The sequence below is a fragment of the Palaemon carinicauda genome, chromosome 22, assembly GCF_036898095.1.
Source record: "Palaemon carinicauda isolate YSFRI2023 chromosome 22, ASM3689809v2, whole genome shotgun sequence".
Taxonomy (NCBI): Eukaryota; Metazoa; Arthropoda; class Malacostraca; order Decapoda; family Palaemonidae; genus Palaemon; species Palaemon carinicauda.
This window is the reverse complement of record NC_090746.1, coordinates 37,959,462-37,976,880: the sequence shown is the minus strand read 5'-3', so window position 1 is coordinate 37,976,880 and position 17,419 is coordinate 37,959,462. Positions and strand designations below refer to the sequence as shown.

Genomic DNA, 17,419 nt, shown 5'->3' with positions numbered 1-17,419 from the left:
GATTTCATTTGTTTGTATTACTGGTATAGTAATTATGTTTTATATTCGCAAAAAAAAGTTTCGCCATAAACGATACCAGGTTTGATAAATATTCAGATGTCAAAGAAATACTATTGAAATTGTTTTTTTGGCAAATTTGCCGGAATCTTTTTAAGTAATAGGTACCACGTGTTTCTTAGGTTCCACTTTTTTAAAGCAGTGAGAAGTATTGTTTGTGTCTGATATTTCATTGCATCAAGATTAATGACGAGAGAGAGAGAGAGAGAGAGAGAGAGAGAGAGAGAGAGAGAGAGAGAGAGTGTTCCTGGTAAATGCATTGTGTTAGTCATCGCAATGTATTGTTTTATTATATATGTTGATTCCATTGATATATTTTACAAACGTCCCCACAAAACTATATTAATTTAAGGCTTGGATCTAAATAAGAGGCCAACTAATCAAAGGGTTTTGGAGCCGTAAACAAAGAAAGGCAGCATTCCTGAATTGAAAGTCATTCTCTAAGCATCTCACGGAGTTAATTTTGTCCAAATAGGATGATCCAATCTGAAGAGCCTCTCTCTCTCTCTCTCTCTCTCTCTCTCTCTCTCTCTCTCTCTCTCTCTCTCTCTATTGGTTTGTTTGGTATTGGAATTTACTAAACGTTGAAAATTAACTTAATTTTTTTTTTTTTGGTTTTTGTGTCTGGGACATAGCATTTTGAACACGCAAACAATTTATTAATGTAAATTTTTGTCATGTTGATAGTTAATGCGTCTTTGTCAAGGCAATTTATAATCGTTAATTGTTTACGAGGATTCTGTATGTAGTTTTTAATGGATTAGTGTTTATGGTAACACTTTGAAGGAAGCAATGAATGCCAAGGAATAAATGTAAATTACTAATTTGTTCACTGGTAATTTATCATTTATTTTAAAAGGTTGCTGTTCTTTTATTTTAATTTTCCTGTTCAATATTTCACGATTTTTTTTTCATTTTAAAGTTTAATTTTGGGAAACTTTTGATTATTATCGTAGCTTTTATTTCTTTCATGAGCATTTTCAATTCTGTGTTATGTAGTTTTCTCATAATCTTTTGGGAACACTTATTAAGATGTATCGTCAATAGAAATCGTACACGATGACCATTGTGGTTTGATTAACACATGTTATCCAGGATTGGTGGAATTTATATGAGCCAATTTTAATCGATTTTTATCAGTGTATATGATTTTAATAAAGGGATTCAATTATGAAGGGTCAGGATTCAAGGGATTCAATCCTCAAACAATGCCTTGCAAATCTGTGAAACAATGACACTCAAATACTTTAACATTTCTAAGTGTGCAGTTAGAATTACTTAGTATCAAATTCCAGAACTTTTTTTCTAGTCTAACATATTATGAATATAGTTAATAGTTAACTATGATAAAATTTATGTATATTTTGTAAAACAAAAGTTATAGAAAGGTTTGGGCTTCATCATTAGCAGCAATGGAATATGAAGAATTTTTTATTAATTTTGTTGCGATATTATTTCACTGGCTTTGCCCCCATTCTGTTTTATGCTGCTCTGTAAACAATGATTTTTGCCTCAATCTCATGTTTCTTATTCATTCTATTTATAAAGTATTCGTAAATATTTTAAACAAGCCAGTAACTACTTTGTATTTTGAAGATTTCGGCTAATTCTAGGGTTTTGAAAGAATAAGCAAGCTTGCCTGATGCACTTCTGAATTCTAAACACGTGTTTGTTTTATCTTCTAATAGGGTTTATTGTTGTAATATCCTGTCTCACTGGTTCTATGGTTCCTCTTCAGTATCTTTAAATTTAGCTCTCTGATACGTTGTTATGTGGATGACAAACCCCCGGACTATTATATATATCCATACTTAACCATCCCTTTGCTATTCATAATCGTCATGTGTGATCCCAAAATTATATCTAAAGGTAGGATTTTGGTTTATTCAGTTTAACCAAGAATCTGTTACTTCATTATAGTCTTTCTATCGTTTACTTGTAGTTTATTCAGGGACAGTGAAATCCAACCTTATACTCCTGTCAATAATTTGTGTTCAATCTACGGACGGGATTGTAAAAAATCACAATTTATCATGTTGAATTTTTGTTTGGGAAACTCTTGATATGTTGTCATAACTGCCACAAATTCTCTTCTTGATTTCATATTTAATGTTAAGTCAGCTATAGAAAACTCGTGTGTTATACCTTGATGTCATGAATGTCATTAATTGTCTTCATCATGGTAAAGGTTCATGTAACCCGTTTTCGGATTGTTATGTTAGAAATATGATTTAATTTTTTTAGGGCCCATTTACGATTGTCTCTTTCCTTAATTAGTTTGAATCGAAGTAAATTCGCAATGAGCGCATCTGACACAAGCTTTTGTTTCCTTATCTTTTTTCCAAAATTTAGTAAAGAATTAAAGGCTCTTCTTTTTTGGTGATCTCCATATCTCTTGTTCGCCATTTCCAGACCATCATAATTTCCTAGTTGGTAAGTGTTTTTCTTTTACATAGATAACAGGCTCTGAAATACTTCCCTGGTGTTATTTTCCACAAAATGCTATACCCTTTCCATGATGTGTGTTCTTTATTTTCTTCTTTCATTTAAGAGCAGATTTTTCTTGCAAGTCATGAAATATTACTCAGTAGTTTCTTTAAAACTTTTATAGATTATGAATGATTCCCGGTGCCAGATTCCCGATGTTTTAGTAAAATATATCGTCACCCTCATAAACTAATTGCCAAAGTCATTTTCTCCTCTTGTTGGGAACTCGAAAAAAAACCTTCTCATTTCCCAATTCTTTATATCATTGTCTCGAGTTTCAATTCACAAATTCTTAGCAGAAGAATTTGTGAATTAGAATTTGTTAATTGAAGCTCAATACAATGATATAAAGAATTAGGAAATGAGTTTTTTTTTATTTCCCAACAAGTGGAGAAAATGACTTAGGCAGTTAGTTTATGAGGGTGACGATATTCAAAATTAAGTAAACGCTTACATTTCGTTTTCCAAAAACATAGTTTCCTAATCCGACCAAAATTTTCAATGTATATTTATACCAGTAGGTATTCGCGAATATAAGTGATTGAGCATTTATAAGAATTTTTTTGGAGACAGCAGATTTTTCCTAACGTTTCAAATGTGGAAGGGTTTCGAAAGTGGATTTCTTATTTTTTTAGCTTTGCTTTCTTCGTCCGAAATTAAAATTTCCTTTGAATATTGGCTGTCTAATCTTTTTGTAAATCAAGTATTTGAAAGTTGTAAGTGAAATGAAGAAAGGAGCGAATAGTTTTTATTTCAACAGTTTTTCTGAACCTACTCCCAAATCTGATAGGAAAGGCCTTCTCTCTCTCTCTCTCTCTCTCTCTCTCTCTCTCTCTCTCTCTCTCTCTCTCTCTCTCTCTCTCTCTCTCTCTCTCTCAGCCATCCCTAGGGCGACTACTTGTATTGGTAATGGTTGTTTGGTCAGTAAACGTCATTAGATGTCGCCACAGCTGCTGATTGGATGAGCCACATAAAAGTGATTTTCTGGTAAACCTTGAAAACGTAATAAATGTTTGGCGTCGGGTTTGACTCGGTGTTTGTTTGTTTGTTTATTTGTTTATACGCCTTTCGCTTGTCTTTTATGTTTTATATTTTTATTTTTAAAATTATTTCTTCAAGTGGACTTTTTTTTATTTAAAAGACTGTCTTTAAAAAGGCATCATAGATAGAGGGAACACTAGATAGATGATTAAAAATGGCTTTTGGAAAAGTAGGAAGGAGAAATAGAGGGAAAAATAAACACATTGAAATATATAAATAGATCGAGATACTGGGCTTCTAAAGATTAAAATATTCCATTGTTGTTGTTGGAGAGAGAGAGAGAGAGAGGAGAGGAGAGAGAGAGAGAGAGAGGAGAGAGAGAGGAGAGAGAGAGAGAGCTACATTTATTTTGTGTGAGATAAGCTTCAGGGAGTGTGTATCGCTTCGGAAACAAGATAGATTTTTCTGTCGATTGATTGGGAAACGTCCGACCTGCATAAATTGCCTATTTTTCTGGTTGGGTTCCCAGGATCGAAAGATTTCCTTTTCGCGATATTTGGAAGAAATGCCTGAGGTTGTATTTTCGGGGAGGTTTTTGAACCTAGTTTTCGTCAATTACCTTAATCCTATTAGTCACCATCAGCCTGAGTGGTTTCATAAATGCTATCTAAGCAGTTATAACTGGGGACGCTATCAAGTTGTTGACATTTGGGGATAGAGAGAGAGAGAGAGAGAGAGAGAGAGAGAGAGAGAGAGAGAGAGAGAGAGAGAGAGAGAGAGAGAGAGAGAGAGGGCCGGGTTTCATTTAGCCAAGTTAATCTTTGATATTTTTGTCTAGAGGTGGTTGAGTTTTTAGTCGTTTCAAGATGAACCATTTGCTTAAAAGAGTCTATTTATCGAGGAACTCGAAAGAGCTTTCACCCCGCACTCCAGAATTCGTATTTGGAGAAGATGAAAGATAGTCGAAATTACATAAGGACCGATACTTGAGAGTCGTCAGAACAATGACGTCATTTTCGATGAAAAGGAAAGCTATGGTGCTTCGTCTCCATTGGGCTTACAATAGAAGACTCTTCTGAACCTCGTATGAGGGTTTAATTACCCTCTCCTGGCCCTGAGGTTTTTCTTTTTTATTTCTTTGTTACGTAATCGTAACAGATTTCCACGTAACGTTTATATTATGTTAAAACTCTCTCTCTCTCTCTCTCTCTCTCTCTCTCTCTCTCTCTCTCTCTCTCTCTCCTCTCCTCTCTCTCTCTCTCTCTCTCTCTCTCTCTGCCTAAGATATCCACGAATATCAAATTCACGAGTTGGGTACAGTGATTTGTATTCACCATACGCACAATTATTCATCTGAGTCTTTATTTCTGGAGTAATGAAAACATCTACTATTGTATCTTCTCCAATTATGCTGTAAAAACTGCTTCTACGTATTTTGCTAATTTCTCCTGTGAAATTGAATATTGAACTTCGCAAGTATATCTTGGCGACCTGCTCATGTGTTTTGAATTGAAAATTATTCATTTTTTATATCTTTCGAGTAGGGGTTAGTATTTGTGAGGAAATACTTGGAACTATCTTTTGCTTGCATGGCCTCTCGCACTTTTATCTTGATATTATGCAATTTTGTATTTTTAGGAGTAAGCATCTTTTCCTTGACCTTCGATTCAACAGATCACCGCCTCCCTTAAATGAAATTAACATCCACCTGTTTTTACCTTATAATTTTCTGGCCATGGAAGTCTCTTTCCTCTGCAATTTTTCCATTTTAAAACTTCTCATTTGCAAGGGACTAATACCCCGTTTCGAACCTCTAGCCAATTTTTTGCATTATCATGAAGACATTAGTTGGCCCTGCCATAGGTCTTTTTTTTTTTTTGAAGAAAAACTGTGTGAAGATTTGATGTAGTAGTGATCCTAGTTATGTATTTGTTTGATCTTGTACAAAGGGGAGAATACGGCATCAGTAATAAGAGGAATTTTTAATCGAATGTTAATTTTAATTACGACAGTTCAATAAGGAAATAAGCTTTGAAAACATTTATATGTAAATATATGTATAAGGTGAAATTAACGTCGTTGAAAAAAAGAAAAGAAAAAAAAAACAAAAGTCGCTAAGTAGCTGTGGTGGAAGCATCTGGCCTAGAAGGGGTGGAAGCAAACTACTTATATGAAGTTTATGTGGAAACCCTTAGCAAGGACATTGGATTGGGATGCACCCATTTATCTTGTTAGGATAGTTCACCGATGGCTCGGAGTCAATACTTGAAAAGTTTAAGTCACAACTTCAAGTCATATTGTTATTCTAATTGCAGAGTTGAGCTCCTTCATTTGAATTGAAATGTTTATATAGCTTTGGCCGTGTTGTCATGTATATGTGAAAATGCTTACACATCTGTTTATTTTGATGTTCTGTTCGCTCAGTAACCAAAGAATGTGTCTTTTGAAGGGCGATAAGGGTTGCATTTATGATTTATGAGAGAGAGAGAGAGAGAGAGAGAGAGAGAGAGAGAGAGAGAGAGAGAGAGGGGGGGGAGGGGGTTCTATATTCTTGACCCGAATTTCGTTTATTTGTTCCTACGGAAAGAAGAAAATCCAAAGGAAATCTCCAATACCAGTGCAGTATTTCAAACAGGATAAAAAACACATTTTCCAAAGAAAAAACACACGAACTCTGATTAAAGTTACATAATCTAGGAAAAAGTCTAGAGTTAATTTGTTTTAGATTTTGCCTAATTGTAGTGCAGAGGAATTCACAGTAAAGACGAAAAAGGTGATTGAATTGGTTTTGAGGTAATATAATTGCCATTTGTAAGAGCTGACTAATCGCACAGGAGATAAATTGTTAGAGAAATGTGTAAAGAATACGAGGTGTACTCCTCAGCAGGTAAACACTGGGAGGTATTCATAAAAATGAAGGATATCCTTGTAAACATAAGGTAGAAGTACAAGGTAATTTTCTGAAGCAAAAGATAGAAATAAAAGCAAATCTTTCTTTCCATATTCAGAATGATTACCTTTTACTTGCGAGGATATCCTCCAAGCAGAAGTAAAAGGTTGACTCGTGTTTTGTGAGCGCTTAGTTACATGTTGGAACTTGTAAGATTTCATTTGTGCTGTCAAGATAAGAAAGAGTTTAGTATTTATAATACGTATTTAATGCCCTGTTTTTACTTATATTTAATTATGTTTACGCATCAGAAAGAACACAGACGCCACCGCGCCTTCCCCAAAGCCTCGCTGGCGACATCTATTCCCCACCCCTTGCATAAGAAGTTCTTTGACCTCTTTTTAGCGCCCCCACCCCTTGCATTAGAAGTTCTTTGACCTCTTTTTAGCTCCCACACCCCTTGCATTAGAAGTCCTTTGACCTCTTTTTAGCTCCCACACCCCTTGCATTAGAAGTCCTTTGACCTCTTTTTAGCTCTCACACCCCTTGCATTAGAAGTTCTTTGACCTCTTTTTAGCTCTTTGACCTCTTTTTAGCTCCCACACCCCTTGCATTAGAAGGGCTTTGACCTCTTTTTAGCTCCCACACCCCTTGCATTAGAAGTTCTTTGACCTCTTTTTAGCTCCCCCACCCCTTGCATTAGAAGTTCTTTGACCTCTTTTTAGCTCCCCCACCCCTTGCATTAGAAGTTCTTTGACCTCTTTTTAGCTCCCCCACCCTTTGCATTAGAAGTTCTTTGACCTCTTTTTAGCTCCCCCACCCCTTGCATTAGAAGTTCTTTGACCTCTTTTTAGCTCCCCCACCCCTTGCATTAGAAGTTCTTTGACCTCTTTTTAGCTCCCCCACCCCTTGCATTAGAAGTTCTTTGACCTCTTTTTAGCTCCCCCACCCCTTGCATTAGAAGTTCTTTGACCTCTTTTTAGCTCCCCCACCCCTTGCATTAGAAGTTCTTTGACCTCTTTTTAGCTCCCCACCCCTTGCATTATAAGTTCTTTGACCTCTTTTTAGCTCCCACACCCCTTGCATTAGAAGTTCTTTGACCTCTTTTTAGCTCCCACACCTCTAGCATTAGAAGTTCTTTGACCTCTTTTCAGCTCCCTTACCTCAAGCATTAGAAGTTCTTTGACCTATGTTTATAGCTCCCACACCTTTAACATTAGAAGTTCTTTGACCTCTCTCTTTAGCTCCCACACTTCTAGCATTAGAAGTTCTTTGACATATATTTCTTGGTTCCATACTTTCAGCATTAGAGAGTCTTCGATTTATATTTTTAGGTGTCTTACCTCTGGCATTAGAGGCTCCTCTTCGCTGTTCTCTCCTGTCTTCTAGTTTTCAAGATCTTCTTTCATTAGATTATCTGTTTCTTTCGAGATTTCGTTGTCTCTTTTCCTTAGTTCGTCAGTGTCCTTCTAGATTTCAAAAGAGATTTCAGTGCTGCGAGTCCTCAGATCGTCAGATTTCTTAGGGAAATCGAAGGCATTTATTCTTTACCTATCTGGGCAATGAGTAAAGAGATGAATACTATCGATTTCTCTGCATACACTATCATGCCAAAGTAAATGACGAGCAACATGATATATTTACCAATGTCGTCTGGATATGTCCTTACTTCAATGGCGAATTTTGGGACAATCCTGTTGAAGAACTACACGTCACTCACCGTTCAGTTGAACCATTCTGCCTTCATCCTCATTCCCCGCAATCCGTTTTTGCACCGATACAAAGCCTCGTACTTTTTCCAAGAGTCTCCTTTAATAAGACATCGTCGCAAAAGCCCAAGCAAAGGATCCTTCAAGGCGCATACATTATGATCTTCAAAGCTCAGCTACCAACGGAAGATCCCGTGTCTTTCTATAGGTCGGGCGATATAAAACGAACGATCGGCAACTTCGGCAGCAACCAAAACCATCTGTAGTTGATGGTGTTCCGAAGATGTAACACATAATTCTTACCGGCAGCTTCCTATTCCGCCAGAACGCGATCTCTGTGAGTCTAGTGAAATCCTTCTCCCAGTCATCAACTCATTTCCTCTTACTCCTATTGACGCGCAATTCCTTGGCTAGATTTCGCCAGCTACATACAGATCATGTGAGGTGTTGCAGGCTACGTTTAAAAAAATGAAGATCAGGTCTTCAGAAGACATTTGAAGCTCGGGGAGGAGTTGTTCAGGACTGCTCCTGGAAAATTCAGTTCTGGAGTCATTCAAAAATCCATATTAAGTATACGGCTATGTCCTTTGAAGACTTTTGGAAATTCGGGAAAGTTTTCTTCCGAAACCGTTCTGAGATTCCGTTCTGGAGGCATTCAGAATTCCATGCAAAGTCTATGGCTATTTTTTTCTGAAGCCATTTGGAAATCCGGGAAAGTTTTCTTCCGATACCGTTCTGAGAATCCGTTCTGGAGGCATTCAGAATTCCATGCTAAGTCTATGGCTATTTCTTCTGAAGCCATTTGGAAATCTGAGAAGATTTTCTTCCGAATTCTTTTAGGACTCGCGAAAAATTCCATTCTTGTTTTATAACAACAACAATAATAATAATAATAATAATAATAATAATAATAATAATAATAATAATAATAATAATAATAAACTACGTGATTTGATTTATGGATTTGAGTTGAAAAGTTTTGAAGACGCTAAACGCTCAACTTTGCAGTTTGAAGGAAACTTAAGATACCCGGACGAAGAGCGAAGGGTAATTGAGGTTTAAAGCAAACCGAATTGAAATAGTTGATTTCAACTAAATTATTTCAGGTTTGGGATTTAGAACAATCTATTTCTGGTACGAATCAATATATATATATATATATATATATACATATATATATATATATATGTATGTATATATATATATATATATGTATGTATATATATATATATATATATATACATATAATTATATAGTTTATATATGTGTATATAAGCTTTTGCAATATATGAATATTCTGTGTATATATGTATATTTATACGATGTATATATATACATATATATACATACATATACATATATAATATATACATACATATACATATATAATATATACATACATATATATATATATATATATATATATATATTCAAATGAGCCATATATATTTTTGATACATTAATGTCTGGATTCTCTTAACGACCTCGGGATCAGAGCCCCAGGTGAAATCACACAAAGACAAGAGCTTGGGTCCGGCCGGGAATCGAACCCTGGTCGGCAAGCTTGTATAGACAGTAACTAAGCCACTTGGCTTAGTCACTGTCTATACAACCCAAGCTCCCGGCCGGGAATCGAACCCTGGTCGGCAAGCTTGTATAGACTGACTAAGCCACTTGGCTTAGTCACTGTCTATACAAGCTTGCCGACCAGGGTTCGATTCCCGGCCGGACCCAAGCTCTTGTCTTTGTGTGATTTCGCCTGGGGCTCTGATCCCGAGGTCGTTAAGAGAATCCAGACATTAATGTATCAAAAATATATATGGCTTATTTGAATATGAAAAACACGTCTAAATGTGCAAAATTTATCATATATATATATATATATATATATATATATATATATATAAACTATATTTATATATTATATGAATGCAGTATATTTGCATGTGCTGCACACACACACACACACACACATATATATATATATATATATATACATATACATACATACATGCATAAATGTATACTGTTTGTACATACATACATCCCTAAATACAGCAGCCTTCGTATTCTCCCAACTGTTTATACATGCAAAAGTAAATGTAAAATGTAGTATATCACCAAGTTATGGCTTAACCTTGATATTTCATCGAGATTCCAGGTGTGGACAAGATATCTGTCTGCAAGCCACTGTACATTTTGTTCTTCAAAACGGAATAACATCTTGAAATCACGATTAAGTGTGGGTAAACGGGGCATGTATTGTTTAACATGCCTCACATCCACAAAATCTGCCATCGTGTTGAGAATCGGACAGAACAACCTTTCTCTTCGAACTGCAGTCTGCTACTGACCAGACTCGGCTTTTTCGAAGCATATGCTCTTTATATGAAGTAAAGGGTCTTCTTTATGTATAACCATTTACTCTTATGTGATTATAAGGATATGCTTTTGCTCTACAAGTAGAAGCTTTTGCTTGAAATGTCTATGAATACAAGTAGAAGGATTTCCTTCATATTTTGCAATATAAGAATATCCTTTTCTTTATGAATACCGCCCACTTTATCTCCTCGTAACAAGTTCTTCCCAAGCCCTCCTCAATCTCTCCCCTCCATCCATCCTCAATGCGTGCCCACACCTCCTCACTCATGACACTCTTATCAACTCTTTAATCTTAACTACTCCTGCTATTCTTCTCATTTCATCATTTTCCAATATTTCAAGCTGGGATATTCCCATAACCTACCTCAGCATTCTCATCTCAGTTCTCTCAAGCTTTGTTTCATCGTTTCTTCTTAGAGTCCACGTTGCCGAGCCATACATTAACAATGGTCTTATTATTGTGCTACAGATTTTGACTTTCAGGTTGAATGGTATTTTCTTCTCACAAACCATTCCTGCTACCTCCCTCCACAAGCTGCTTTTATCCTTTTCTCAACTTCAGACGACATCGTCCCATCTGACTTACAATAGATCCCAAGTATCTAAATTGTTCCACCTATTTTATAACCGACCTTTTACTTTCATGATGGCTATCCAGTTCCTACATTCCTTGCTGCTCACCTTAACCTCAATCTTATCCACATTTACCCTTAAGCCACCCCTCGCTTAAGTGTCCAGCAACTCTGCAACCCTTCTCTGTAAAGCCCGCCATACACGCACAGTTTTAACTGACAGGTTGTCTAAACTAACAGTCCTGCCGGACATCGAAAGTGCCTACACAATGTTCAGTTCAGCCATCCGTCTAACCTCAGTTGACACTCGGCCCGCACCATAACAACATCTCTTCCCCCACAACATCTGGAGACACTGCTTCCCTGCCCAGGCGGGGTGCTGACGTGCAGGATAAAAAAAAATAAAAATAAAAAAGTAAATGGCATAAACAAGGGTTCTGTGGCAAGAGGACATGATCCACTAAATTCTAGGTTATAATGAAGTAGTAATAATATGAGTAAGTGTAGGAATTCAGTTACGATAACAGCTTCTGGGTGGGCAAAGATTCGAACCTAGGCCTCTTAGCCGAAACCATGCTTACGAGGAGTCTATCAAGTCATCGCGGCCATGGTTTTTGGCTAAAAGGCATAGGTTTGAGTCTGCCTAGCCAGAAGCTGTTGTTATAAATGAATTCCAGTGGATAACACACCCACTACTTCAAGAACGTAAGAATGGCTGTTCTGTTTGAAGGGTGGTTAGTACCACACTTCACCTACCTCAAAGCTTTTGTACTTCCCATGTTAATTAAACTTTACCTAGCTCCCAGACTATGAGAATGATACAACTGGAGCTTTCAGCAAGCAAATACCTCTAAATCAAAGGGATTAAACCTTCATCATAAGAAAGCCGATAGTCATCAGCCGTCAAGTACCTATGTGTAAGGCAACTCGGACAAGGCTGGGATTTTGGTACGGTACGGTACGGTATAGTAACAGTTGATGTGTAGTCCATATATACGTTATGGAATTATGGTACGGTACAATTCAAGTACAGAAAAATAGGCAAAATTTTGTACTGTGCCGTATCACACCTTAGGCTAAGACATATTACTAAACTATTGCTAATGCTTATTTGGCCACTTCAGTGACTATACGAGTAGATCATTAAGGTATTGACATTTCAGTTGGTAACATACCATGCATGTGTATATGTGTAGATCTGGAATTCCTTAACTGAAATGTGTATGTCTGTGTGTAATTCTTGAGGTATTACATTAGAAACATTTACAACATCAGCCACATAATCTCAGTATTGTTCATTCGGTTTCTGGCTCTACCGAGTGTTGCACGGTGTTGGTGAGCTAAGTAGTCAGCTCTTTTTCTTCCATTGTTATATGCATGGTTGCTATAGGAGCAGTGAAAGGTATTCTGATATAGCCAGTTTCTGGAACTTTCAAGTGAGATTATTTTTTTTTTTTTGTATATGCACTGAACAATTACATATCATATTAAAAAAGAAGAATCTTTTACAGTAAGGGTCGTTAGCCAGTGATAGTTGTATTAAAAAATCCAAAGAATCGCTATAGGTTTTTTTATTACAATTGTTCTGACTTGTAATTTTTCATTGTTTTTTTCAAATATCTGTAGCCATATTTCTGGGAGTAAAGTCTATTTGATTAATGTTAAAGTTCAATGATTCGTATATTTTGAAATGCGAACAACATATACATACACAAAAACACACACACACACATATATATATATATATATATATATATTTATATATATATCAAAATATATATATATATATATATATATATACACATATTATGTATATGAAAATATATCAATATATATATATATATATATATATATATATATATATATATATATATATATATATATATCTTACGAAGCTGGTCTACATGAGAGTAGATTATTTTATTCACGTATTGCATTTGTGTATTTAAAAGATTTATAGCCAGCTCGTAAGGTGAGTTCCACTCATGTAGGATTAAGATTTTGTATGTAAATTACATAAGACTGTCACTATTCATTTAGTTGTATTTTCATTCAGTTTCGTATCTGTAAATTTACGTCCTTTTAAAGAATTAAAGTTTTATTCTACATAGTTTTGTTACGAAGTCGTATGTAAACTTGTTAAAAGGTATGTATGACACAAACGAGGTATGCTGTATGACAAACATGAGGGATTGCATCATGTTTCCACGAGGTTGGAAAATACATGAAGACTAAAGTTTACTTTTTTTCTTTAATGTTAAAAGAGGAGGTGGGCGTAGATTGCATCATGTTTCCACGAGGTTGGAAAATGCATGAAGACTAAAGTTTACTATTTTTTTTTAATGTTACCAGAGGAGGTGGGCGTAGTTTCCAGAAGGCTGAACTGGAAGATTCTGGAATGACTTAGGTTAATATATAAGGGCCTAGCAATGCATAGGAACCAGAGATCCAGCCTGCCCCTCTGAAAGAGCCCAAGCCCCCCAGTCCTTCATCCAGCATCTATCCAGTCACTATGAATTTCCTCTCCAATGTGCAGTGTTTTCTCTCAAATGTGTATAGTGTTTGTTCACACATTGGAATTTCTGTGGTTTAAGTTGTAAGAAGTGCCATTTATATGCAAGAACAGTGATATTGTAAAAATTGATTGGCTTTTGTGACTGGCCCTGTGAGACTTTGTTAAAAAGTGAAGTGTATTTATTTTTGTTTAACCGTTCGGTAACCTTGTATGAGCTCAAAGAACATAAGAGGTATGGTTACGTATATGTAAGTGTAAATTTGATTAATTTTTTACAGTGTTAAAATGCCAACTTTATTCATTAATTGTCAAAATTGAAAATTTTCATTAATTAATTTCTAGTGAAACAGGTGATTGTATAATTTTGAAGTATCGTTTTGTCTTAGGCTAAGGTCTAGTTCAGATTAAAATTTTGAGTGATTTATTTTTTGGTGTTGATTTTTGGGTTGTTATTTTTTATAGAATACATATATTTTTGTAAAGTGTGTATTGTTTTGATCACCTATAATTAATTCAGTACTTGTTCGTATCCCCTGACTAAAAGTTAAGTAATCACCCAGTTTTGTTTTGAGTGTAACGTAAACAGACATTTACATAAAGTGTTCATATATATTATCGTCTGGGAGTTGCCTATTATTCTCAGAGCTTTTCTCTTGTGTATCAGGTTATATAATATAAAGCAGGTGAGTTTTGGAGCTCGGTAATTTACGTAATTCTCTACCTGTAATATATATATATATATATATATATATATATATATATATATATATATATATATATATATATATATATATATAGAGAGAGAGAGAGAGAGAGAGAGAGAGAGAGAGAGAGAGAGAGAGAGAGTAGGTAGTAGGTTGGCCAAGGCACCAGCCACCCATTGAAATAATACTACTATTATTATTATTATTATTATTATTATTACTATCCAAGCTACAACCCTAGTTGGAAAAGCAAGATGCTATAAGCCCAGGGGCTCCAACAGAGAAAAATAGCCCAGTGAGGAAAGGAAATAAGGAAATAAATAAATGAAGAGAACAAATTAACAATAAATCATTCTAAAATAAGTAACGTCAAAACAGACATGTCATATATAAACTATTAACAACATCAAAAACAGATATATCATAAATAAACTATAAAAAGACTCATGTCCGCCTGGTCAACAAAAAAGCATTTGCTCCAACTTTGAACTTTTGAAGTTTTACTGATTCAACCACCCGATTAGGAATATCATTCCACAACTTGGTAACAGCTGGAATAAAACTTCTAGAGTACTGCGTAGTATTGAGCCTCGTGATGGAGAAGGCCTGGCTATTAGAATTAACTGCCTGCCTAGTATTACGAACAGGATAGAATTGTCCAGGGAGATCTGAATGTAAAGGATGGTCTGAGTTATGAAAAATCTTATGCAACATGCATAATGAACTAATTGAACGACGGTGCCAGAGATTAATATCTAGATCAGGAATAAGAAATTTAATAGACCGTAAGTTTCTGTCCAACAAATTAAGATGAGAATCAGCAGCAGCTAGACCAGACAGGAGAACAATACTCAAAACAAGGTAGAATGAAAGAATTAAAACACTTCTTCAGAATATATTGATCACCGAAAATCTTGAAAGACTTTCTCAATAAGCCTATTTTTTGTGCAATTGAAGAAGACACAGACCTTATATGTTTCTCAAAAGTAAATTTACTGCCGAGAATCACACCTAAAATTTTGAAAGAGTCATACATATTTAAAGAAACATTATCAATACTGAGATCCGGATGTTGAGGAGCCACCGTCCTTGACCTACTTATAATCATACTTTGAGTTTTGTTAGGATTCAACTTCATACCCCATAATTTGCACCATGCACTAATTCTAGCTAAATCTCTATTTAGGGATTCACCAACCCTAGATCTACATTCAGGGGATGGAATTGATGCAAAGAGAGTAGCATCATCTGCATATGCAACAAGCTTGTTTTCTAGGCCAAACCACATGTCATGTGTATATAGTATGAAAAGTAATGGGCCAAGAACACTACCCTGTGGAACACCAGATATCACATTCCTATAATCACTATGGTGCCCATCAACAACAACTCTTTGAGATCTATTACTTAAAAAATCAATAATAATGCTAAGAAACGACCCACCCACTCCCAACTGTTTCAGTTTGAAAACAAGGGCCTCATGATTAACACGGTCAAAGGCAGCACTAAAATCAAGGCCAATCATACGAACTTCCCGACCACAATCAAGGGATCTCTGTACAGCATTGGAGATTGTGAGAAGGGCATCACATGCTCCAAGGCCTTTACTAAAACCAAATTGCAAACTAGGGAGTAGATGATTACCTTCAGCAAACCTATTAAGACGTTTTGCCAGAAGACGTTCAAAAACTTTAGATAATATGGGAGTTATGGAAATTGGGCGGTAATCAGTAGGATTTGAGCTACCACAAACACATTTACATAGAGGAGTAACATTACCAATTCTCCAACTAGTGCTAAAAGCTCCTCTTCTTGCTAACTAGTTATTGGAGCACTTGACTGGCCAGATAGTACTACATTAGATCCCTGTCTCTGGATACAGCTTATTTCATCTTTGCCGACACATGCACAGAATAGTCTGGCATCTGCAAAACCTCAACTCCTTTTCACATTTTGGTAAAATCCATAGTTTTCCTGCCACTTCGTTTCATGAAGCACATTTATTGGTCATGTGAGATTTAAGCCTCCTCGTATTTTTTCTACAATTAGAAATAGAATAGATAAGTTATTATGAATGATTATTCATTGGATAATGCAAAAATTTTTTAACAAATTGGTGTTCTTTTAACTCCTTTTCTTACTAGATCTAACAGAAAATTCTGTCCATTAAAAGAAATTGGCAAGTATGAAGATGACTCCTTTATCGAAATAAATTTAAATATGATTTATTATTTTAGATTATGTCTGTATAAGAAACTTAAATGAATAGGAAAGAAATATAAACAGGGACTGGAAACAAATGACATTTAGGTTAGTGTGTCGAATCTAAATTGAAAGACTAGATCTTCTCCTCGCGAGGTTCGGTGAAGCCTGACGTATCACTCTTTGATCGTAATGCATAATGGCACCAGAACTCTTCAAAAGAAAGATCTCTTTAAAAGAAAGGAAAAAAGAAGACGTAACGTTCACAACTTTTATAATACTTTTGACCGCTGTCTCAATATAGTTGAGTGTTGCATTTCCGCGAAGGTATTGTGGTGGGTTTAATGAATTTTCAGTGTTTTTATGTTTTACCATTCTTTGAATGTTGACTTTTGTTATTTTAAAGCTTTTAATCTTTCGCTCAAAGGAGACCGTTTTATCAATGATGAAACTTTCCGTATGTTGATGAAGAAAGACTTCCAAAATATGTTCCAAAATATGTTAAGACTATGTCAAACAGGCATGTGTGTATATGTATTTATGTGTGTATGTATATGTAGATTTATAAAAGAGCAACATGTGCAACTTGCAACTTACATGAATTAAAAAGTACTATATGCAGTATATATATATATATATATATATATATATATATATATATATATATATATATATATATATATATATATATATATATATATATATATATATATATATATATATATATATGCATTGTGTGCATCATATGCGAGTGAAAAGCACAATATGTGTTCTCTATTTGTGAAACGCTATGGGTAAAAAACGTGAAGTACATCACCATAACATAACTTCACCCAGTACAATTCCATCCCACAGAGTGACAGGACAGAGGACGGGTTAGTTTGACAACCTCAAATTAGTAATTGTGAATGAAGTACAAG

General features: G+C 35.3%; 1 protein-coding gene across 1 annotated transcript in view; it reads right to left on the bottom strand.

Annotated features, from left to right (window-relative positions):
- LOC137616411 (gamma-aminobutyric acid receptor subunit alpha-2) overlaps nt 1–17,419 on the bottom strand; it is a 366,980-nt gene that overhangs the window by 97,377 nt on the left and 252,184 nt on the right. The window lies entirely within an intron of this gene.